Raw genomic sequence first — 25,284 nt, 5'->3', positions numbered from 1 at the left:
GGGTGGAACTTCTTTTTGAAATACATCTACCATTTTATTTAAATCATCAAAGCTACTGAAATCGCCCAAATATGTGATTTTAAATATTTTAGAATATCATAAAATGTTGAATTATTTATATGGGCTTGGATATAATTCAAATATCACCCATAATTATTTTTACTATTTATGGGAATAGTTTGGAGCCAAAATAAAATCAAACAAATGTCAGAAATGATTTAACAGAAACAGAAATAAAAAAAAACACTTACCTGACGCTCACCTTGGCCCAGCCCAGCACCCCTCTGTCGTCTTCCGCTCGCCAGTCGGCAACAGGAGGTGCCGCCGCTTCCTCCGGTGAGGCCACACACCTGAATGCCTGGTTGGCCTCTCCATCGCGCTGGCCACGATGGGATAAGCCTCCCGAGTCCATCCCAATCATCTCCCTCTCCCCATTCGCTCTCCTGCCTCCCCTCCTCTTGCCTGCCATTAGAGCCGAGCTCGAGCTCGAGCAAGTTGTTGCCTCCGGCCACCGCAAGCTTCCCCGAGCACGCCATCTTCTCTGCCTCGACGAGAACGTCATCCATGCCAAAGGAAACGAGCCCCCGAGCCCTTCATCACCCTCATGACCGTTGTCTTCCACCTTCGGTCGTCGGCAAGTCGTCGTCGATTCATCGGATCCAGCGCCTCCCCAAGCAGCCTCAGCCTCTCATCGACATCGTCGTGATCTCCGTAGTGTTTCCCCCCATCTACCCCTCTCTCTCCTTGTCTCTAGCCCCGTGATCGTCGAACTCGATCTCCGGCCGCTGCCATGGCTCGTCGCCAGTGCTCTCCGGCCACCCCTAGCTCCTCTCGCTGCCCCTGTTAGATGAGGCTGAGCCTGGGCTTCCTCCGAGTGCTGTCGGCACTCAAATCCGAGCCTCACAACACGTTTTAGAGCATCTCCGGCGAGGATATGCCACGGGTTTGGTCACCGTCGGTGAGGCTCCGGTGGGGGCCGACGTGGACAGCTCATTAGAGCCTAATCCACCCCCTAGAGCCACTGAGAGTGGGACCCAGAGTGGGTCAAACCCCACTTAGCCTCTGGTCAGCGCGGGATTAGCCCCTGAGCCACTGACCAGTGGGCCCTACTGGTCAGGTTTGACCTGACCAGCCCCTGTTGACCATGCTGATGTCATGCTGATGCAATAATACTATTTCTGTTTTATAATAATTCTAGAATAATTGCAAAACTTTGGAAATTCATTGAAAATTAAATAAAACTCCAAATTTGACAAATATTATATGTAAAATGATCATAAAAATTCAATGAACACAATGGTGCTACTTTCATGCATGACAAACAAAGTTATGAAACATCATCAGGTCAAATCAATTGAAGGAATTTAATAAATGTCCCACTTTAAATATTAGTTGAACATGAATTCAGATCAGCATCAAACCAAAGGTTTGATAGCCACACTAGCTCATGCTACATTTCATTTCATGCCATGTTCATGCATCATATTGTTGCATATGAATGTTATAGATTGTCGTTATTATTTCGGTAGGCTCTACCCTTCCGGATACGCGTGAATATCCGACTGACGGATTTAATCCCTCCGATGAGCAACAAGGCAAGCACCCTTTTGATTATCCCGATATAATCCCATGTTCGTGCTCCTGCTCCCACTTATTGCATTAGGACAAAATATTTCAAATGTTTTACTTCGGTTGCTGATCCTATTCCTTTGCATGACCTGTCATTGTTACAGTAAATAGCCAAACCTTGTAACCTAGCATACCTGGTAGTTGCTTGAGCCATGATGTGTCTTATCGTGCTATGCTTGCTATGCCTAGAGTTGTGTCAGGTCTGTTTCATCTGGGTGATGAACAGGAATGGATGAATGTGTTCTAGTGACAAAGAAAAAGTGTGGAACCTGATTTGGTAAAGGTACCGATGAAAGGCTATGTAGGAGTACATGGCGGGTTGTTTCATTGGAACCGTCCTTAGGAACTGAGTTCCGTGTATGTAATCCAAGACTAGTTACTACCACATGATGGGCCCTGAAATATGACCTCGCTCGACTTATTAATCACCTAGTACTCAGTCCAGGAGTTGCAAGTAGTGTGTGGTGTGTATAGTCATGCTGGAAGCTGTGCATAGTGCTGACCTTAGAGGTGGGCTATGATGCGGTAGGCAGTGGCACGGTGTACCAAGTGGCACCCGGATGGTGGGCTTGGGAACCCTGCGCACATCGTTTGGGGCCATGGCGGAAACCTCGGCCGGCTTCTGTGCGGGTTCACACTCAAATAAGCAATAAACCTCGACTAGGTATTAGCATGCTTAAAGGTCGTGGACGACTCCCTCGCTGGGCTTCCGCTTCAAGGTTGCCGAGGTGTATGACGTGCACATGGCGATAAGTGGCGAGAGCGTGTGTGAAGAAGTACACCCCTGCAGGGTTATTGTAACACCCAGTTTTTGGCCTTCGTGACTACTTAACTTATTTCAATATTTAAGACGAATTCACTTCAAAAAAAATTAGGACCAATTATTTTTTTTTGTGAATGCTTGTGATGCCTGGAGTGACTATTGTTTGCGTGTTTGCTTGGGTGCATGTGATTGCTCCCCAACAATTCTGTCTATCTTCCAACTCACCTCCTCATCCCATGTTCTCCTACCTAATGATCATGCCATGTGTTTAGGACAAATACCTACTTTTACCAAATATTATTTTTACCCAAAAAACATTTCTTTAAATTAAAATTTCAAACCCCTGAGATGAGGTTTGTACTACAAGTCCTCAAATTAGGGAATTTCTTTTGACCAATTATTTTATTTAAAACCTATTATCAAAATGTCTTGCAAAAACCACCATATTATTATTTTAAAAGTTATTTTATTATTTTATTTTAAAAGCCTTTCTATGAGGCCAGAAATGGTCTCCTATGAAGGAAAGTTATTATTATTGCTTCCAAAATATTTAAGAAAATTTAGGGAAACTCAGTGGGTATATTTATTTCATATTTATGAGTTTCAACACATGGTCATATTCAAAATATTGGGCAAACCTCCCCAAAACCATTCCTGCCTATTTCATGCTTTTGGGATATTTCTATAAGAAATATTCTCAATAAATTCCAGTAAAATTCTAGCATGTCATCTATGATATTATTGATGATCTTGCATGTTTCATTTCAATCCAAGTTGATTTGGCTCCCCTAACCACTCTAAAACCCTATCTGTCCAGAATCAAATTTGAGAAACTCTACATTGTGAAGTGTCTCCAATTGTGCTCAAATTTGGTGGACATGTTCCAATACTCCAATAAGGCATCCACACCAAGTGGTACATCAAGGAGAATAGAGGAACTTGTCCTAAGACCCCCAAAACCCTTTGTGTTGATTTTCTGACTTTGGTAAACTTTACATTACAAAGTTTCTCCAATTGACCTCAAACTTTTTGTGCATGCCTTAATGCTCAAATAATGCCCATACACCAAATATTGGATTTGTGGGAATGTATTTGAATAGGGTTGTAAGCAGAAATTCATTTCTGCCCATTTCAAGGGTTTTCCAAGTCTACATTGGAAAACTTCTCCAGCAAATCCCAAATTTGCTGTGCAAGCCTATTTTCATCTATTACTTGATCCTGTTAAATTTCATAGCCATTGGAATCCATCTGGTAGCCTAACCACAGATGAAACACCTTGTGTGCATTCACTAAATTGGCTTCTTTTGCCCCTTCCACTTTTACCCTTGAGCTCAAATTTCTACCACAGCTTCATATAGTCACATTTTACCTCAAGTAACATCTCCATGACCACTGGTCAATTATTGGGGAAGGACCCTTTGTAACTATCTCTCATTTTACACTTGAAACCACTACTTTTACCTCTCTTCCCATATTTCTGCTTAACCCAAAGCCCCCAATTCTTTCCAGAGCATCTATTCTATGCAAAAGCTTCATTTGGAATCAAGATATGGCATGCTCATGTGGAGAAAATGAGCAGCACCTCCTCAAGTTGATGTCTGGCTGAAACATGCCTTTGAACAGCAAGTAGTAGCTACCCTCCCTTGTTTGAGCTGAAACTTTGCAGTAATGAAGTCCTTCCATGCCTAAGACTGCTAGACATGCATTTCTTCCAGTATCTCTGAAGTTAGTTCCCTATCTGCCCAACTTAAGTTTGTTGTTGCAAACTTAACACCAGGCAAACTCATCTCTAACCAGCCTGAGATGCTTCCAGACTCTAGAGTCTCCCTCCTGCATGGGTGCCCTACGTGCGAGACATGTTTGACTGGTCTTGTGTGCCTTGTGGACGTGAGTGGCCATGGTGACCACCTCCCTGGAGTGCAGAAACGGTGCTCTGCACCTTGTCTCCTTCCTGCAGCTTGATTCAGGCGACCACAACTTCCAATGCCCTCAGGGACGCGTGGCCATCGTTCCCTGGGAGCACCAGAGAGCTCCGAGATCCTTCTCGGCTCCTCTTCCCCACTTAGAGCGTTCCTCGAGCGCCCTGAGCCTCCCAAAACCTCTCCCTCTTCTCCTGGGATCCATCCCGGGTCCTCCTCGCGCTTCCCATTCCCTCCTTCCCTCCTCTCTGTGCCATGGTCGAAGCCCCACCGGAGGCCTCCTCTCGAGCCAGCCAACCAGGGGCTTTTCCCCTCGCGTCTACGCCCCTGGGGCTCCTGAGCCGGCACCGCCCCTTCCCTCCCTTCCTCCTTCCTCCCTGGTGGCCAGAGGGGCGCCCTCTTCCTTGCGGCCAAGCCGGTTGCGCCGCGGCCAAGGCCCGCTCGCCTTGGTGGCTTCCCGGCGGGAATGGGAGCCCAGGCGGGTGCGGTGTGGTTGCCCAAACGCTCCGGTGGCCGAGCTGTCAAGGATGGGGCCCTGTGGCACCGGGACCTCGTCGGATCTCCCCTGCCTTCGCTGCGGTGGGAGGTTGAAGACGACCCTGCAGGAAGGGCCCCTGGTCAGCCACTCCAATCGGCCAGCTGGAGTAAGGGGTCACGCCCCGTCCAGCGGGCGCTTCCTTCGCGCGGTGGCGCCTTTCCTGAAGTGCGCGTCCTGCATGGCCCCTCGCTGGTGGCCCGAGCCACCGGGCCGGCCCACCTCCTTCTCTAGCGCCTAGTGTGCAGGATAGCCAAGTCTGGAGGCCCATTTTGTCTTTTTCATTTATCTGCAATCTTCTAAAATCTCCCATAAATCATTCTAACTCGAGAAATGTTGATTCCAATTTCGACAGGTTCCTATATTCAAGATCTATCCACATATGTGACTTGCACATTTTTCCAAGACATGTTTCTGTGGTGTTTAATTAAATCCACTTCTGGATAATTTAAACCCCACCATGTGAAAATCCTAGAGGTTCCAATTCAACTCCAAATGGAGTGATTCAAATTCCCCAGCCTTCTTATATCATGTACAAATTTTAGAACCCTGGTCAACATTTTTGTGTGACTTATTTCTGTTGCATCAAATGAATACCCACTTTGCTATTTATTGCACATTGAAAAATCTCTAGAAAATTCATACCAACTCCAAATCTAGTGAAACCACTTCCTAAATATTTTTAAGTCATGCTCTGTTAAATGGGTGCCACCACTCATTTTTAAACAGAATGATTTTGTTGGCTTCATCAATGATCACCTATTGCTCTTTCCATCCATTGAAAAATCCTTGATGATTCAAATCTCCTATATCAAGATTCAGGTATTTTTCTTATGACTTACTATGATTGTTTCTGCTTGATGTGTGGCTTACTATGATTGTTTCCGACAATAGTTGACGGTAGATAGAGTATTAGGAGTTGGAGCGGAAGACCTCGAAGACCCCGAGGACATACGTGAGCAAGGCAAGCAGCCCTTTGACCATGACTGAGCATATGTTACTTTGCATGTTATAATAGCAAGTATTCCAGTTGCATATGATCATAAGTGCCGGTAATCATTTGATATGATATTTCCGAAGGCTCCCCCGGAGCACATGCATTGAGCTTGACTCTACCCTTAGGGTGATGCTAGCACCATGTTGACAAGTAAAAGTAGCAGTAGTTCTATCATGAGCATGATGTTGTCATAAAGCAAGATTTAATGAAAACCCCGTCGGGTGCCACTAATGCCCGAGGGTGATGATGAGTTAGGTGGTCACTTTTGGTGAAGTGATGCACCCGGTATTTGTGTGAGTAAGGTTTTGGAAATGGGATTAGATTTATGATGTGTCGACCGTCCCAACCTTACCAGTACGACCACGTTACCCCTTATGGGACGGGGCTATGTTAATTACTCTAGTCGGTGCTAGCAAGGAGCCACATTACTAGTGGCAGGAGTGATGTGTGGTCACTCTCGTGATGGGGTCATGCCGGGTAGGATGACTATGCCATTTTTATGAGTTCCAGTCACACCGTTGGTCCCCACATGGTTGGCACTGTCCAGAGTTACTGCCCGTAAGACGTACAACATGTGGGCTGGGTACCAATCGAGTGGATCTCTTTGTCTAGTATCGTCAGGGGAAAGTCGTTGATCGGGTACTTACCTCGGGTATGTGATATACCGCGAGTCGTGGATGACACGGAAGTTTCCCGGATCTCATAGGTCCAACGTACTATCTCTGCAGAGTGTAAACTATTCGAATAGTCGTGTCCACGGTCAAGGACAGTTGGGTAATCCTGCTTAAACTACATCCTGATATTTCCACACAAACCAAGTGTGTGTGAGTGTGTGAGTGTGTGGTGACGAGAAAGGTGTTGCTATGATAGCAATGATATGACCAAGTTTGGTGACTTGGCATATAGGGTGAACCCGGACGGTTCAGCCCTCGGCAGATATATTGATATCTATAACCTGTTCTTCAAGAGTAATTCTTTAACTTGATGCATATTCATGATCATTCCACCTAGATGAGTTACACTAAAGATGCATGATATTATTATCCTTCAGTTTCGTTGTTCATATCATGGGCTGTTTGCGGGTACATTCAAAGTACTCATTGGCTTGCCACTGGTTATTTCATTGACCAGGTATGAAAGAACAGGATATGGTGAAGATTAACTCGGTGACGTTCATGCAAGCTAGGACACTTCCAAGTCAGAATGCCTGTAGGTTAAGGCTGATGGCATGGGTTCACGCTTTCAACCAATAATTCCGCTATTGGTCCAGTTTGGAGTGTTGGCCGTTAACGCCCGATATATGTAAGACTCGACCGAAGTGGTCATTTATTGTATCAAATGATATGTAAGGATGTGAGACTCTTTTATTCGGTATCTGTGTTCAGTGAACATTGATCTCTAGGATCACTGAGCACGGCGGTCACGACTTCTAAGTCAGGGTCCCCACAATTATGATCTACTCGAATAGTCACGTCTGCGGATATGGGCTACTTGGAGACATATGTTGTTCATAGATAACTTTAATGGCTACTCATAAAAGTATCAAGATAAGTGTGAGTATCATGTATGGCACTTCCGTAGGGAGACGGAAAGGAATCCATGATAGTGTTATGTTGAGGTGGTAGTAGACTCGTGTACGACTTATCAAAGTTGTTCAAAACTATTTAAAATTGTAGTTTAGTCTAGCGAAGAGTCAAAGCTGGCTTGCTGCATGAAACCCCACAACCCCCTTTATTGATACACGTGCATGAGTAGATAGATGTGTTCTAAAGTCTCGCTGAGTACCTTTGTACTCATGTTTGTTTAATAACTATTGCAGAAGATACCCACGAGCCAGCAGGTGGGTTCTATCTAGACCTCGATGATGACGAGTTGTTGGTGTTCCAGCTATGAGCTGGCCCCTTTCAGAAGGGATATGTAGATAGTCAGGCTTTATGCCTTTTCCTTTCAACTGTCTGTACCCAGACAACTTTAATGCTTCCGTTTGGTTTGTATGACTCTGCTTGTATGACTTGAGTGTCGGGTCATGTGACCCCTACCTGTATGAACATATTATGCAAGACTCTTCCGAGTCTTCTAAAAAAATGTTGTGATGTTGTATGGTTATGTTGTGATGCCATTGTTGTATCTATGCATATCGAGTATGTCATACGTACGTGTGATGCACTGTGATATGTATGGGATTCGACACCTAGTCGTATGCCCTTAGTAGCTCTCTACACAGAGAAATGCCCCTTTGTGTTTCCACCGAGCCTTGGTAGTTCGCTACTGCTCCGGACACATTGGTTGACAGGCATGTATCCTTCTTAGTTGTTGTGTCTGTCCCTACGAGGAAATGTCACGCGGTGTAATGGATTCCTTGTAGCTTGCTACGACTCGTCTACACTCCTAGATTTCCGAGACCTGCTTTTCTGGGTTATGTATGCCTGTCTCTGCACAGTTGAGCCACTTGAGTTTATGACTAGTCATGTCAACCCGGGTTCTTTGACATTGGAATGCTAGCGAGACAATTGCATACATGAGTCAAAAGGCACAAACGGTCTCGGCTAAGGTAAGGTGGCAGCCGTGGGGTTAACCGTGCGTGAGACCGCAAAGGGATGTGATGTGTTACATGCTGGATTCCTATGGCTTAGGATCAGCGTCCCGACAGCGTTGGTATCAGAACTAGGCTGACTGTAGGATTACCAAGCCAAACTGGTCGAAGTTGAGTCTAGAAATGCTTTAGTTATATATAAGGGAATTGTTTATGGAAGGGGACGTAAGTTTCTTGCTTCTCTTCTCAAGTCATTCTATTCTGGTCATCCTCATCTTTTCTATGGGGATTAAGAACTAGGTTACTTATCTATCTCTCAGGATTGCGTGTTACCAATCGGTAGATTGTAGGAAAACGGTTCGGTAGTTAATACAAGTTTTATTTGTTCCAAGGAAAAGAAAATAAGTATATGATGACCATGGACTTGAACTTGATAGTTGAGTGGTTATGCTATCCTATCTTTTGTGGGTTGTTTCCAAATTGTTTTTGAGCATTTACAGCCATTATGCTGCCCAATTTTATCTCCAGAGCTCTAATGCCTCTTGCATTACTCTCTATTTCAGATGCCTGGACGTCCTTCTCGTCAGGTGGTCCGTCTGACTAGGTGCATTGATGTGCCGGGTCACACGGCAATGCTGGTCAGGATGATGTCAGCAGCCGGATACCGCTGGTACCCAGAGTATACAGTTGAGGAGCAGTACCGGGATTTCAACCAGAATCAGTACCTGTGCACTGTTAGGGTATTCCCAGATTACCTTGGAGCCGAGGAGCAGATCCATTGGTCTTATGGGTTGGGGGTTACCGTTGACATGGCGGTACAAGATGCCGCCTATTCAATGTTAACCATCATGAGAGCCAGACATGCACTGTTGCAGAATTCAGAGTCTGTTATGTTCCCGCTTCTCGGCCAGGAGAAGAAGGATATCTTAGTGGGGTCTACTTTGACTCCTCTTTGGAGGATCCGCTGCTGTAGACTACGACTGAGATGTTAGAGTATAGATACAGAGATGCTCGTGCCCTTCGTATGGAGCTCTATGCTACTCGTGCCCGTTTGTGGACTGCTTTGACACAGGTGGCACCTGTAGTTCAGAGTGGGTATGGAGATATGGAGATGTTGAACCCCGTTAGGACTCATCTTCTAGCTCATGTTGGCTGGCCTGCTATAGGAGGTGTCACCCCTCTTCAGGGACCTCTACTGCCACCAGTTAGGGGACCAAGGCCAAACCCGTGTCCTCACGGTTCCCAGGGGTCTCGGGCTAGAGTATTTCCTGGTCCGCAGGTTCAGCTCCCAGGCCATGGAGGCAATCTGTATGAGATGTTTTATGCGGATGCGTGAGGCCGTGAGTGGAAGAGTAGTATTGTAAGTAGTTATGTTTCCACAGTCCTGTGTATCCTGTGGAGTTTGACTATGTCGTGAGATGAGTTCCGGAGGCATAGATAAATAATGTATAGGAAGCTTGGAAAGCCTCTGATGAGTAGTATCATCTTTTTACTAGTTCCCCTTTAGTTTGAGGTTGTACTGAACTTTGTAATGGTGTGTATGAACCATGGTGTATATATAGCAGTTGCTTGTTACCATGTTACTGGGATGTTCATTTCCGCATTCCATGTGTTTAGTGCATTCTTAATCCATAGTTAGTATTGATGTTGATCTAGTCTAAGCTGTGAGTTTGTTTGCCAGGATGGTGTTTACCAGGCAGAACCGTGCCCCTAGCCATGAGCAGGGAGAAGGTAGTCAGGCAGCAAAGGAGGAACTGCCCCACCCGCCTTCTCTGGCGGAGGTTATGCTCAAGGCAGAAAGAAACAAGCGAGAGACCAACCGTATGATAGAGCGTATTGAGAAAAATACGGTAGTCAGCCGCGAAATGACGCAGTGTCCCTCAATGTCTTTGTGGAGCTGAATCCACCAAAGTTCCATCACTCCGTCGATCCTCTCGACGCTGATGCTGGTTGTGCATTATATCGCGCAAGATACACTCTGCCAATGTTTTTGAGGCTGACAAGTGACCTTCGATGCATACTTTCTGGAGAGCCCGCCAATCTGTGGTGGGAGAATTTTGAAGCTATACGTCCTGCTGGACCAGCAACCACATGGGCAGATTTTAGTGCAGCCTTCCGTCTTCACCACATTCCAGAGGGTCTGATGGACCGTAAGAGAGAGGAATTATGTGCCTTCACCCAGGGAAAATTGATCGTCGATGCTTATAGCCACGATTTCGGTAATCTTACTCACTACGCAACTGAAGAGGTGTCAACTGACGCCAAGAAGCAAGCGAGATTCCGTAAGGGTCTGAGCCCCGAACTTCATCGTGACCTGTGCCTTCATGAATGTGCAAGTTTCCAAGCTCTTGTCAACAAGGCGATGAGTGTCGAGACTGGTCATACCGACTACGAAGCCACGAAGAAACATTCTCGTGATTCTGGTTCCTCATCCGGTTCAACGTTTCCAAAGCACTGGTTGTGGGTCCCGAATAGCTCCCGGCCGCCAAGATATACCCGAGGCCATCCTATGTGGCGCCTCAGGCAAACTAGACCAATCCCCCAGCAAAGACCTAAGGTGGTCCAGCTAGCAATGCTGCACCACGTGCCAATCAGGTGATCTTTTACAAGTGTGGAGGACTAGGACACTATTCACGAGAGTGTCCTGAGAATATAGCTGCCAAGCAACCTGGGAAGTCTGTTGGACAAGGCAAGTCGGGCAAAGCATATTATGTGAAGCCAACTCCTGCGTGTGGCTACGTGAATTATGTTTCAGCAGAAGAAGCTGCAGAGGATCCCGACATCATTTTGGGTACGCTCCTTGTCAATCATCACCCAGCGTGTGTTCTTTTTGACACTGGGTCATCTCATTCCTTCATTTCTGAAAATTATGCGCAGTTGCATAACATGTCCTTTTGTGATATGCCAATCCCATTAGTTGTCCAAACACCTGCTAGTAAATGGCAAACTTCTAGGATAAGTTCTGACAATGAAATCCTAGTGCATAGGCTAGTTTTTCTAGCATAATTGATAGCCCTTAAATCCTCAGATATCAATAACATCTTGGGTATGGACTGGATGTCAACTCATTACGCCAAGATTGATACCCATACTTGGAATGTTCAGCTTAAACATCCCTCGGGTGAGATAGTTAATGTCTCAACTCGAGTTGCCAAATGCCAACTCTATTCCCTCAATGCTAGTCCTCTTCCACAACTTGAAGACATTCCGGTAGTCCGTGACTTCCCAGATGTTTTTCTAGAAGAACTGCCAGGAATTCCACCTGATAGGGATGTAGAGTTTGTGATAGATCTTGTTCCAAGAACTGTCCCAATAGCCAGAAGACCCTATAAGATGGCACCCTTAGAGCTAGCCGAACTTAAGAAACAACTAGATGAGGCCTTGAATAAAGGTTTCATTCGACCTAGCTCTTCACCTTGGGCTTGTCCCGTCCTCTTCTTAAGAAGAAGGATGGAACGGACCGGATGGTTGTAGATTATCAACCAGTTAATCTGGTCACCATAAAGAACAAGTATCCGCTGCCCAGGATCAACGATCTTATGATTAGCTCGCGGGATCCTTAGTCTTCTCCAAAATGGATTTTAGGTTGGGTTACCATCAAATCAAGATCAAGAACGGGGACATTCCAAAAATGGCCTTTGTCACTCGTTATGGCCAATACGAGTACACCGTCGTGTCCTTCGGTTTAACCAATGCCCCAGCCACCTTCTCTCGCTTGATGAATTCAATCTTCATAGAGTATTTGGATAAAATCGTCGTGGTATACCTCGATGATATTCTCATCTACTCGAAGAACGAACAACAACATGCCGAGCATCTAAGGCTGGTATTGATGAAACTTCGAGAGCATCGCCTTTATGCCAATTTTTTAAAATGTGAATTTTGGTTACCAGAAGTGACCTATCTAGGCCACGTAATCTCTCGTAATGGTATTGCTGTCAATCCCGAAAGATTTCAAGCCGTCCTTGGTTGGACTCAACCTGAATCAGTTAAGCAAGTTAGGAGCTTTCTTGGTCTAGCAATCTATTGTCGCCGCTTTGTCGAGAAATTCTCCGAGGTTGCAAAGCCTCTAACTGAACTCCTCAAGAAAGATAAAAAGTTCAAGATAAAAAGTTCGAGTGGACACCACAGTGTGAGCATAGTTTTCAGGAACTGAAAAGACGCCTCACTTCCGCACCTGTGTTGCTACCACCAGATTTTTCTAAGGACTTTGTTATCTATTGTGACGCCTCGCGACAAGGATTAGGTTGCATTCTCATGTAGGATCGTCATGTGATTGCATACGCATCTCGACAGTTGCGTCCACATGAGGATAATAATCCCACACATGATCTTGAGCTTGCAGCTGTAGTCCATGCACTAAAAACCTGGTGACATTACCTTCTTGGTAATCGTTGTGAAATATTCACTGATAACCAAAGTCTGAAATATATCTTCACCCAGCCGGATTTGAATCTCAGGAAAAGACGGTGGGTCGAGTTGATCACAGAATACGACTTAGGGATAACTTACACCTCGGGGAAGGCCATTGTCATGGCTGATGCACTAAGTCGTAAATCTTATTGTAACAATCTGATGTTACAACGAGGTCAACCACGTCTCTATGAGGAATTTCCGAAGTTAAACCTCCAAATTGTTCCTCAAGGATCACTTTCTAACCTGGTGGCGAAACCTACTCTTGGAGATCAAATCATAGCTGGCCAAAAGTGTGATAAGGGTATATCACGGATCAAGGAAAATATTATTAGCGGAAACGCTAAGGAATTTTCTATAAATGAACAAGATGTTGTGTTTTTCCAGAACCGTCTAGTGGTTCCTAAGAATCCACATCTGAGGCAGTTGATCCTTAAGGAGGCTCATGATTCTCCTCTCAGCATTCATCCTCGTAGTACTAAGATGTATCATGAGCTACGCCAGAGGTTCTAGTGGACTAGGATGAAGAGAGAAATTGCTGAGTTCGTTGCTAACTGCGACGTTTGTCGTCGAGTTAAGGCAGAACATCAAAGGCCTGCTGGCACCCTTCAACCTTTAGCTAGTCCTGAATGGAAATGGGATAAAATTAGTATGGATTTCATCACTGGTTTTCCCAGGACCAAGAAAGGAAATAATGCTATCTTTGTGGTCATTGACCGTCTTTCCGAAGTAGCTCATTTTCTTCCAGTTCGTGGGAGTATAGCAGCTAGCCAGCTAGTAGAGTTATATATCTCTCGAATAGTGTCTCTTCATGGTGTCCCTCTGGAGATTAACTCAGACCGTGGAATTATTTTCACTTCTCATTTCTGGGAAAGTTTTCGGAATGCCATGGGGACTCACCTATCTTTTAGCACTCCTTTCCGTCCTCAATCAAGTGGTCAAGTAGAAAGAGTAAATTAAATCCTAGAGGATATGTTTTGAGCTTGTGTTATATCGTTCAGTACGAATTGGGAGAAGTGTCTTCCATTCACCGAATTTGCTTATAACAATAGTTATCAGTCAACCTTGGGCAAAGCCCCTTTTGAAGTTCTCTATGGACGAAGATATCGAACACCTCTTAATTGGTCAGAAACCAGAGAGAGGCAACTCTTTGGTCCGGATATGATCCAGGAAGCAGAAGAGCAAGTTCGCATTATTCGTGAAAATTTGAAAACAGCCCAGTCTCGTCAAAAGAGCTAATATGATCGTCATCATAAGGCTGACCTTTGAAGTTGACGAGAAGGCTTACCTTTGGGTTACACCTTTGAAGATTACCCATCGCTTCGGTATCAAAGGAAAATTGGCTCCTCGTTACATTGGTCCTTTTTGCATTCTTGCCAAACGAGGAGAAGTTGCCTACCAATTGGAACGTCTCGCAACTCAGGCGTTGCTTCTCGGATCCTATCCGTGAAGTGGACAATGAAACGCTTGATCTCCAAGATAACCTTTCATAACGAGAATACCCTGTTCGTATTCTTGATCAAGCTGAGCGTACCACTCGACATCGAAACATCAAGTTTCTTTAAGTTCAATGGTCAAATCATTCTGAAAAAGAGGCAACATGGGAAAGAGAGGACCGTCTCCGACTTGAGTATCCCGCGCTCTTCCCGACGACTTCCAAATCTCGGGACGAGATTCTTTTGTGTGGGGGTGAGTTGTCACATCCCTAGTTTCCATTTGAAGTTTAGCAAGATTGTGGTCATGTTTTATTCTTGCATTAAAAATGAAAATAGAAATCAAAGAAAACCCCCAGCACTTCTATATTCAACCCAATTCAAAACTTGTGATAAATCAATGAACCCAAAATGGCCTTCATAAAAGCCCACCATTTTTTATAAATATTGGAAACAATATTTCAGGGGTGGAACTTATTTTTGAAATACATTTGACATTTTATTTAAATCATAAAAGCTACTGAAATCATCCAAATATGTGATTTTAAATATTTCAGAATATCATAAAATGTTGAATTATTTATATGGTCTTGGATATAATTCAAATATCACCCATAACTATTTTTACTATTTATGGGAATAGTTTTGGAGCCAAAATAAAATCAAACAAATGTCAAAAATGATTTAACAGAAACAGAAATGAAAAAAAGAGAAAACACTTACCTGACGCTCACCTTGGCCCAGCCCAGCTCCCCTCTGTCATCTTCCCCTCGTCAGTCGACAGCCGGAGGTGGCCGCCACTTCCTCTGGCGCGGCCACGCACCTGAGTGCCTGCCTGGCCTCTCCGTCGCGCTGGCCGCGGAGGGATAAGCCTCCCGAGTCCATCCCAATCCTCTCCCTCTCCCCATTCGCTCTCGTGCCTCCCCTCCTCTCGGCTGCCATTAGAGCCGAGCTCGAGCTCGAGCTAGCCGTCGCCTCCGGCCACCGCAAGCTTCCCCGAGCACGCCATATTCTCCGCCTCGACGAGCACATCATCCACGCCAAAGTAAGCGAGCCCCCGAGCCCTGCATCACCCTCATCACCGTCGTCTTCCACCTTCGGCCGCCGGCAAGTCGTCGTTGATTCATCGGATCCAGCGCCTCCCCGACCAGCCTGAGCCTCTCATCGACATTGCCGTGAGCTCCGGAGTGTTTCACCCCATCTACCCCTCTCTCTCCTACTTTCTAGCCCCGTGGCCGTCAAACCCGATCTCTGGCCGCCACCATGGCTCTTCGCCGGTGCTCTCGGCCACCCCTATCTCCTCTCGCTGCCCCTGTTAGATGAAGCCGAGCCTGGCTTCCTCACAGTGCTCTCGGCACTCAAATCCGAGCCTCACAACACGTTTTAGAGCAACTCCGGCGAGGATCCGCCGCGGGTTTGGTCGCTGCCGGCTAGGCTCCGGTGGGGGCCGACTTGGACAGCTCATTAGAGCCTAATCCACCCCCTAGAGCCACTGACAGTGGGCCCAGAGTGGGTCAAACCCCACTTAGCCTCTCGCCACCGCGGGATTAGCCCCTGAGCCACTGACCAGTGGGCCCTACTGGTCAGGTTTGACCTGACCAGCCCCTGTTGACCCTGTTGATGTCATGCTGATGCAGTAATACTATTTCTGTTTTATCAGAATTCTAGAATAAGTGCAAACCTTTGGAAATTCATAGAAAATTAAATATAACTCAAAATTTGACAAATAATATATATAAAATGATCAGAAAAATTCAATGAACACAATGGTGCTACTTTCATGCCTGACAAACAAAGTTCTGAAACAACATCAAGTCAAATCAATTAAAGGAATTTAATAAATATCCCACTTTAAATATTATTTGAACTTGAATTCAAATCAGCATCAAACCAAAGGTTTGATAGCCACACTAGTACATTTCATTTCATGCCATGTTCATGCATCATATTGTTGCATATGAATGTTATTGATTGTCGTTATTATTTTGGTAGGCTCTACCCTTCCGGATACGCCTGAATATCCGACTGACGGATTTAATCCCTCTGCTGAGCGACAAGGCAAGCACCCTTTTGATCATCCCGATACAATCCCATGTTCCTGCTCCTATTCCCACTTATTGCATTAGGACAAAATATTTCAAATGCTTTACTTTGGTAGTTGAACCTATTCCATTGGATGACCTGTCATTGTCACAGTAAATAGCCAAACCTTGCAACCTAGCATACCTGGTAGTTGCTTGAGCCATGATGTGTCTTATCCTGCTATGCTTGCTATGCCTAGAGTTGTGTCAGGTCTGTTTCATATGGGTCATGAACAGGAATGGATGAATGTGTTCTAGTGACAAAGAATAAGTGTGGAACCTGATTTGGTAAAGGTACCGATGAAAGGCTATGTAGGAGTACATGGCGGGTTGTTTCATTGGAGCCGTCCTTAGGAACTGAATTCCGTGTATGTAATCCAAGACTAGTTACTTCCACATGTTGGGCCCTGAAATATGACCCCACTTGACTTATTAATTGCCTAGTACTCGGTCCAGGAGTTGCAAGTAGTTGCTAGTGTTTATAGTCATGCTGGAGGTCGTGCATAGTGTAGTGGCATGGTGTACCAAGTGGCACCCGGATGGTGGGCTTGGGAACCCTGCACACATCGATTGGGGCCATGGCAGAAACCTCGGCCGGACTTCCTTGCGGGTTCACTCTCAAATAGGCGATAAACCTGGACTAGGTATTAGCGTGGTTAATGATCGTGGCCGACTCCCTCGCTGGGCTTCCACTTGAAGGTTGCCGAGGGGCATGACATGCACATGGCAATAAGTGGCGAGAGCGTGTGTGAAGAAGTACACCCCTGCAGGGTTATGATCTATTCCAATAGCCGCGTCCGCGGATATGGACTACTTGGAGACATAGGTTGTTCATAGATAACTTTAATGGCTACTCATAAAAGTATCAAGATAAATGTGAGTATGATGTATGGCATTTCCGTAGTGTATTGTTGTGGTGGTAGTGGACTTGTATACGACTTACCAAAGTTGTTTAAAACTATTTAAAATTATAGTTTAGTCTAGCCAAGAGTCAAAGCTAGCTTGCTGCATGAAACCCCACAACCCCCTTTATTGATACACGTGCATGAGTAGATAGATCTGTTCTAAAGTCTTGTTGAGTACCTTTGTACTCATGTTTGTTTAATAACTGTTGCAAAAGATACCCATGAGCCAACGGGTGGGTTCTATCTAGACCTCGATGATGACGAGTAGCTCATGTTCCACCTACGACCGGGCCCCTTCCAGAAGGAATCTGTAGATAGTCAGGCTTTATGCCTTTTCCAATCAACTGTGTGTACCCACACAGCTTTAATGCTTCCATTTGGTTTGTATGACTTTGCTTGTATGACTTGAGTGTCGGGTCATGTGACCCCTACCTGTATGAACATATTATGCAAGACTCTTCCGAGTCTTCTAAATAATTGTTTTGATGTTGTATGGTCATGTTGTAATGCCATTGTTGTATTTATGCATATCAAGTATGTCATGCGTACGTGTGATGCACTATGATATGTATGGGATTCGACACCTAGTTGTATGCCCTTAATAGCTCTCTATACACATAAATGGCCCTTTGTGTTTCCACCGAGCCTTGGTAGTTCGCTACTGCTCCAGACACATTGGTTGACTGGCATGTATCCTTCTTAGTTGTTGTGTCTGTCCCTACGGGGAAATTTCACGCGCTGTAATGGAGTCCTTGTAGCTTGCTACGACTCGTCTAAACTTGTTGATGACTGACACCTTCTTTGCTGGGTTATGTATGCCTGTCTCTGTACAGTTGACTAGTCATGTCGACCTGAGTTCTTTGACATTGGAATGCTAGCGACACAATTGCATACGTGAGTCAAAAGGCGCAAACGGTCCCAGCCAAGGTAAGGTGGCAGCCGTGGGGTTAACCGTGCATGAGACCGCAAAGGGATGCGATGTGTTACAGGCTGGATTCCTATGGCTTAGGATCGGGGTCCCGACAGGGGAGCTCTTGAATTTCACATACTTCCAAAAGCGTCGACGGTAATCATGGATTATATATTTTTTGGAAGCTTTGATCTATATGTTGTCATCAATTACCAAAAAGGGGAAATTGAAAGCACAGTTGCTCCCTAAGGTGGTTTTGGTAATTAATCACCAGATATGCATCATTGTACTAATGATCTTATGGAAGTATATTTTAGAAAAGTTAGAAGATGCCTTAGCTATAGGATTGTGAGGAAAATCCCCTTGATGCAAGGAAGGGATAGGATTGGCTCAAGCTTCAACTAAGAAGACTACATTTTACATTTGTGAAAAATCACTTTGAGTCCATAGGAAAGCCAGTACTATTAAAAAGGGTGAGATATTATGATGAATTGGTTGCTCAAGTGCTTAGAGGTAGCCACCAAAAATACTCACCCATTCTCCCACAAAATATATGTGTCCAAAGCCACATTGACAAAATCGGTGCCACCAACTATTTCCATTAAGCCCTACAAATTTTACACTCGACAGATCCTATACCAAACCCTACAATCTCGGTACCACTAACTTTCACATCGGTGCCACCAAGATTAATTGACCAACTTTCTGTTGAGAAGATTTCAAGAATCAGAATTTCCAAGTTTGAAATCGGTCTCACCAAGATTTGGAAACAGGACTAGGTCATAGTATCGGTACCACCGAGATTCCGATATCTGTCCCACCGAGATTCCTATATCGGTCCCATCGAGAATTCGCCACATTTAGTGCAACTCGGTACCACCCAGAATCATTTCGGTGTCACCGAGTTGGGCAATAATGTCAGTTGAATTTTGGGGTATGCCTATATAGCCTTCCACCTACCTGTCATTCATAGAGGAAGCACTCATAACACACTTACACTTGCCAAATCCATTTTTCTGAGAGAGAGCCACCTACTGATGTGTTTACATCAACAGATTCCATTCCAACCGCTTGAACCTTGATTTCTAGCCTCCCCAAGTTGCTTTCCACAAGATCAATCTCTCCGACCCATGCCAAATCCGAGAGAGAGTGATAGAGTGTTGAGGAGACTATCTTTAGAAGCACAACCACAAGGAGTTCATCGTTCTACCACATCTATTACCTTTTGGAGGGTGATGCCTCCTAGATTGGTTAGGTGTTGCTTGGGAGCCTCTGACTTCGTGTGGTGGAGTTGAACCAAGAAGTTTGTAAGGGCAAGGAGATCGCCTACTTCGTGAAGATCTACCGTGAGTGAGGCTAGTCCTGTGTGGACGGAAGCCATGGTGGAATAGACAAGGCAACTTGTTCGTGGACCCCCTTTGGGTGGAGCCCTCCGTGGACTCTCGCAGCCGTTACCCGCCGTGGGTTGAAATCTCCAGTAACATCGACGTAAGATTAGGGCACCTATTGGAACCTTGCCAAATATCGCCGTGTCAACCTTTGCGTTTGATCTCCCTACCTTACCATCTACTTTACATTTGCATGCCGTTACTTTCCGTTGCTATACTCTTAGATGTGCATGTGTAGGGTGAACTTTACTAGTCATTATTGCTAAAACTGGCCCACAACTAAATTTGGGAAAAGGCTAAGTTCTTATCTTTTCAAGTAGTCTAATCACCCCCCCTCGAGACATACTTTCGATCCTACATCATTGAAAATTTATCTCTTTGTTTCTCGGCCTCCTGTTCTACCATCGCTTGATTCCTTAACTTCTGTAGCTTCCTCTTTTGTGTTTTTGTTAGCCCTGGAGGACACCACTTCGGCTAAGTGTATTTTGGATCTCGTGGCTTTGCTTGGCTAGTGCTTGCATCATGATCATTAGCCGATTGCTTTGGTGCGATTGCAAGTATTGACTCAATGGGGTTGCTATGCACAGTCGGATGTTGTATGGTGAATTTTTAGTGCCCAAGACGAGCGGGTCGGTATTGATATTCTCCTTGCCTTTTTTAGCTCAACTGCTGCAACACTTGGCGACTTAACGCTCCATTCTTTTGCATTTTCCCGACATATGGAATATTCACTGAGGAGCACCTTTTTACTTGGATGGAATCGACTTGGACGCATCATCTCATTCAGATAGTTTGTACCCAGGTGCAATATTACACTCGGATATTTCCATTTGGTTGCATGTTTTGGCCAACTGATTGATAAGAACCAATGTCCAGTCGACCTTTAGATGAGTAGTCAAGTCGATTGCAAAGAGATTGCCGATGTCTATCTCGAAACGGTGCCATTCGTCTAGTCGGTTCTATATACCTACTAAACATATCAGCTTATGGTGACCTTGGTTTCTTCCAGTTTGTTCATCGGTTAGAGCCTAAACCGGTCGATTGATTGACCTACTTGGATAGAAAAATGTCAAAAGTTTTCTTGATCCACTTTTGATGTACCTTGCCATCATTCATCTTTCACTTGCCAACTTATGGACTCTTGGTCTTAACAAACTTGACTTGAGTGTTCTCTTGTGCTTGTGGTTGCCCCCAAGAGTAGGATTCTGAATGGTGATCTTAATCAACTCCTTGCCACCCGACTGTTTGTCAAGCACAACTTGTCGCCCCAAGATCTTGTCGCCCTCCTTGATTTTTCTCGGCTCACCTATGACAACGTTGAACTTATTAGCAGATTTGGCTACCTCTTTCCAAATGAGTAGTTTCTTCCCCTCCGTATCCATGGTGGTCATAGGAAAAGGCTTTTTATCAACTTGCATCTTAGAAAATTTCAATGGTCCGTCATTAATGGACGATTGTATATGTCATCGAAAAACATTGCAATCGTTAGTAGCATGAGAAAAAGAATTATGATACTTGCGATAAGCACCCCATTTCAGCTCTTCAAACAATGGAAAAGTATGATATATTCTAATAATCTTAGCTTGCAACAAAGCATCAAATATTTTATCGCACTTAGCAATGTTCAACATGAACTTCAGCTCTTCATCACGATTCTTATGAATCAGTTTCAGATCATTGCAAGTAAGTGGTTTGGCCTTTGAGGTCCAAACAAATTCAGAAGCATAAATATCACCCTCATCGTCCAAGTGATCACTATCACATTCAACCATATTCATCTTTGGACGATCACTTTTATATCTATGCACTTCTTTAAGATCTTTACTTTGGCTTTCCTGAGCCAAAGACCTTTGCAAGACTTGGTTGATACTTAAAAACTCATAGCCTTCTAGCTCTTCTCTTATGTGAGTTCTCAAACCATTAAGCACAAGATCTGCCAAGTCTCTCTTGGTTATTAGCAAACTATAACACTGGTTTTTGTATCTCTAAATCTCTTGACACAATCGGAGACCGCTTCATCATGCTTTTGTTTGACTGATGTAAGATGTGATAACTTATGTTCATTGTCGCCGCTATAGAAGTGATCATGAAATTTCTATTCTAGCTGCAACCACACACGGATAGAACCATGTGGTAAAGAAGAAAACCATGAAAATGCAGTACCAATTCAAGACAAAGGAAATACATGCACTTTCAATACATTTTATGAACCTGCTTCACCTACCTCAGCTAAGTATTGACTAACATTCTCCCATGTGGTTTTTGTGCCCTCTTCGTTAAACTTAACAAAATCTAGAATTTTATATCCCCGGGGGCACTAGATTGCATCGAAGTACTCGGGATACGGTTTTTGATAAATCTGGTTCCTAAATAATTCAACACCAAAGTTTTCCTGGAGCATCTTAGACATCTCCTGTATGGAATTAGCTAGAGAATCGTCCGTAGTGTACGATGAAGTTTGCTGAAGTGGCATGACAGGAGTAGGATTACTAGATGTAGGTAGGAACTATGGCATGTATGCCGACCATAATTCGGCAATGGTCCAGCAACGTTTGCACCTACAAGTAATGCTTTGTTCGGTGTTTCCACCAAACTTGGTATGCTCATGAAGGACTAATGGGTGCAGCCACAATATGGTTTGTTTGAGCATGATAATAATTCATCGGCATGGGAGGTGCGATGAAATAGGTAAAGACAGATTAGGGGTTTCTACACGAGTCGGCATTCCAACATTTCAAGTAGATGATTGAGGCGTATTTTTTGAGCATTAGTATTTTCTAAAAAAGATTGATAAACTAGATTGTTACCATGAGCAATACGACTCTCAATCTTAGCCCATTGCTGAGGAGAAAAGGTAGTACTCACAGAGGGTTTAACATGCTCGTCTTGAAGAGAAGGGAACTTGATTTCTCCAATCAGAGTGATATTGCCTTGGCGATCCTTCTTGGATTTTGCCAGGAACTCCTGAAGTTCCTTCTCTTCGTGCACCATCTTGTACTCGTCATAAGCTTGACGACGATCAGCCAATATTTCATCAAGCTTGGGCTTAATGATGTTATCGGTGTCTACCTCAGATGGGTTGGGAAGATCAGACATGATGGTTGATCTTTAGATCCCCAGCGGAGTCGCTAGAAAGTGTGTGGACACACGAACACGCCATGTGTACCCTCGGCGTCGGGGGTGATGCACCATAGCTCACGTCAAAGGAGATCTAACCGACAACGCGATACGCAAGACAGTCGACACATGCTTTTGAAGACCCTAAGTCCCACACGCCCGGGAGGGACCCTGTCAGGGAGTGTGGCTCCTGCGGGCTGCCCTAGGTCGATTCGCTCGCCCCTAGAGCCTTGGGATTCGCAGCTCTCAAACAAGAACAACAAAGAACGAGAGATAAAAATGATGGAGAGATAGAACGTACATGAATAAGTAGTATATTGAAGTTTCGATTGTGTGTTTTTCAATCGGTCGTAACCTCCACTATATATAAGAGACGACAGGACTTCCCGTACAAGAAAACAACTCATCTAGGCTTTCCTTACAATAAAATTACACCAAAACACGTCCTAGAGTCCTAATTCTAGTTCAACTCAGAAAATAGCCCGAACCTGGTCCAAACTTCTGTCTTGCTCCTTGCGCGGGCCGTAGAATTTGCATATGATCTCCGTTTGAGATCCTTTTTACACCAAAATCGATCGACTCGGCGAGATGAACAATTATTCTATTGATCATATTGTTTTGTCCCACCAGGCCGCGTACGAAATCGGATTGAGACAAATATATATCAAAATCGATCGGCTCGACGAGACAAAGCTTCTTAATGTTGTAAGTTTTACCATTAGAGGACATCTTGAGGGCCTAAGAGCTCATGCATTGTACAACACACTTATCAAGATGTGTGTGATGTCAAGCGTAATATTTTGATCTTGGTTTAGTCCAATCCTTATTGACTGTAACTTCTGTATATGAACTCGGATTGTCATGTGTGTGTATATATATATATAATCCATCACTTCAAAGAGATAAATATAATCTATGTAGAGACATTACTCATCTGAAGTGGTCTTGGAGGTGTAATTGGCCGAACGTCACTCGGGAAGTTAAATTATGACATTTTGAAAAGATGTCGGCCCTTAAGATGAGATTGGGCAATGATGGACTAGACATCAAAATTGTTTCATTCAACATTGTAAAACCTTTTCATGTTGTACAGCTTTTCATTCGAGGCTATCTTAATTATTTTTTGCACCGTGCCAAAATCTGGTGCCGACACGCACCGAAGTGGCCGAAGCAGCCACGGCCGCCTTCTTCTTCTTTGTGCGACATGGAGTGGCCGAAGCAGTGGCGCAGTTGCAAATCACCATCTCGAGATTTGCCGCGGGCAGCTTCTTCGTAGGCGGCGCACCTGCTCCGGGGGCAGCGACGAGTCAATGTGGGGAGAATCCTACACGATGGGATGGGGACGACATGGCGGTGTCGGGGAACTCATCGGAGGCGACTGCAGCGAGGTGCATCACACAGGCAAAGACATAACTGCCTATGGGGTGTAGGAGGAACCAATGGTAGATGCTGGAGCAAGCAACTTCGATCCTATAAAGGATGCAAAATCAGGACGCGGCCCATCCGAAGATAACTTTCGCGTACGTTGGATACACTCCAAGGACAAGACGAAGACTACTCCAGAAGCCCCGGTCTATGGCCCTAAATAGGGATACACGCTCCACGTCATCAAGTACATGAGCGAAGAATATGTTTCTCGGATTCACCGCCTTGTGCTAAAAAATCCAAGGGGGTTAGTGGAGCACACATGCATAACACAGGCGGCACGTCACATAAACCGACATCATGTCAAGGTCATGGGAAGATGAGGTTTTTGCTCGAAACTTACAACCCACGCAAGATTTCAAATCATTGAACTAAAACCAATTTGTGTCATGATGGTACAGATAGGGATGCAGTCTCAGATTGTTGGAAGCACAATAACATCATATCTTGGCCAAGTCTGTAGTTATCTAACTGTTCCTTAGAGAACACCGGAAACATGTCAAAGCTGCCCAAGCGGTCAGTCAGTGACTCCTGCCTAGTCAAATCAACCCGCCCGCATGTCCTCCCCTGCAGATAGGCACTTGCCTTAACGTTGCAGCTCCATCTTTGTAGGATTCAATGTATGCCTAGAGAGGGTGATTAGACTACTTGAATGGCTGCGTGCATCTCTCGATGCAGAGGCCGGGGCGATGCCTCCATTTCGAAAAAAATTAAACTACTTGATAAGATAAAAACTTAGCCTTTTCCCAATTTTAGTAGTGAGCCAGTTTTAGAAATTATGACTAGTCAAGTTCACCCTACACATGCATATCTAAAAGTGTAGCAGCAGAAAGTTAAGACATGCAAATGTAAAGTATAGGGTGACGTAGGCATATCAAACGAAAGTTGACGCCGCGATTTTTGGTGAGGTTCCGATAGGTGGTGCTATCGTACGTCAACATTAGTGGAGACTTCAACCCACGGAGGATAACGGATGCTAGAGTCCACGAAGGGCTCCACCCATAAGGGGTCCACGAAGAAGCAGCCTTGTCTATTCCACCATGGCTTTCGTCCACACATGACTAGCCTCACTCATGGTAGATCTTCAGGAAGTAGGAGATCTTCTTGCCCTTATGAACTTCTTGGTTCAAGTCCACAACACAAAGTAGGAGGCTCCCAAGCGACACCTAACCAATCTAGGAGGTACCAAGTTCCAAAAGGTAATAGATGTGGTAGAACGATGAACTCCTTGCTCTT

The sequence above is a fragment of the Hordeum vulgare genome, chromosome 4H (assembly GCF_904849725.1).
Source record: "Hordeum vulgare subsp. vulgare chromosome 4H, MorexV3_pseudomolecules_assembly, whole genome shotgun sequence".
NCBI classification, from domain to species: domain Eukaryota; kingdom Viridiplantae; phylum Streptophyta; class Magnoliopsida; order Poales; family Poaceae; genus Hordeum; species Hordeum vulgare.
The sequence above is the reverse complement of the archived record's forward strand: the minus strand, read 5'-3'. Positions refer to the sequence as shown.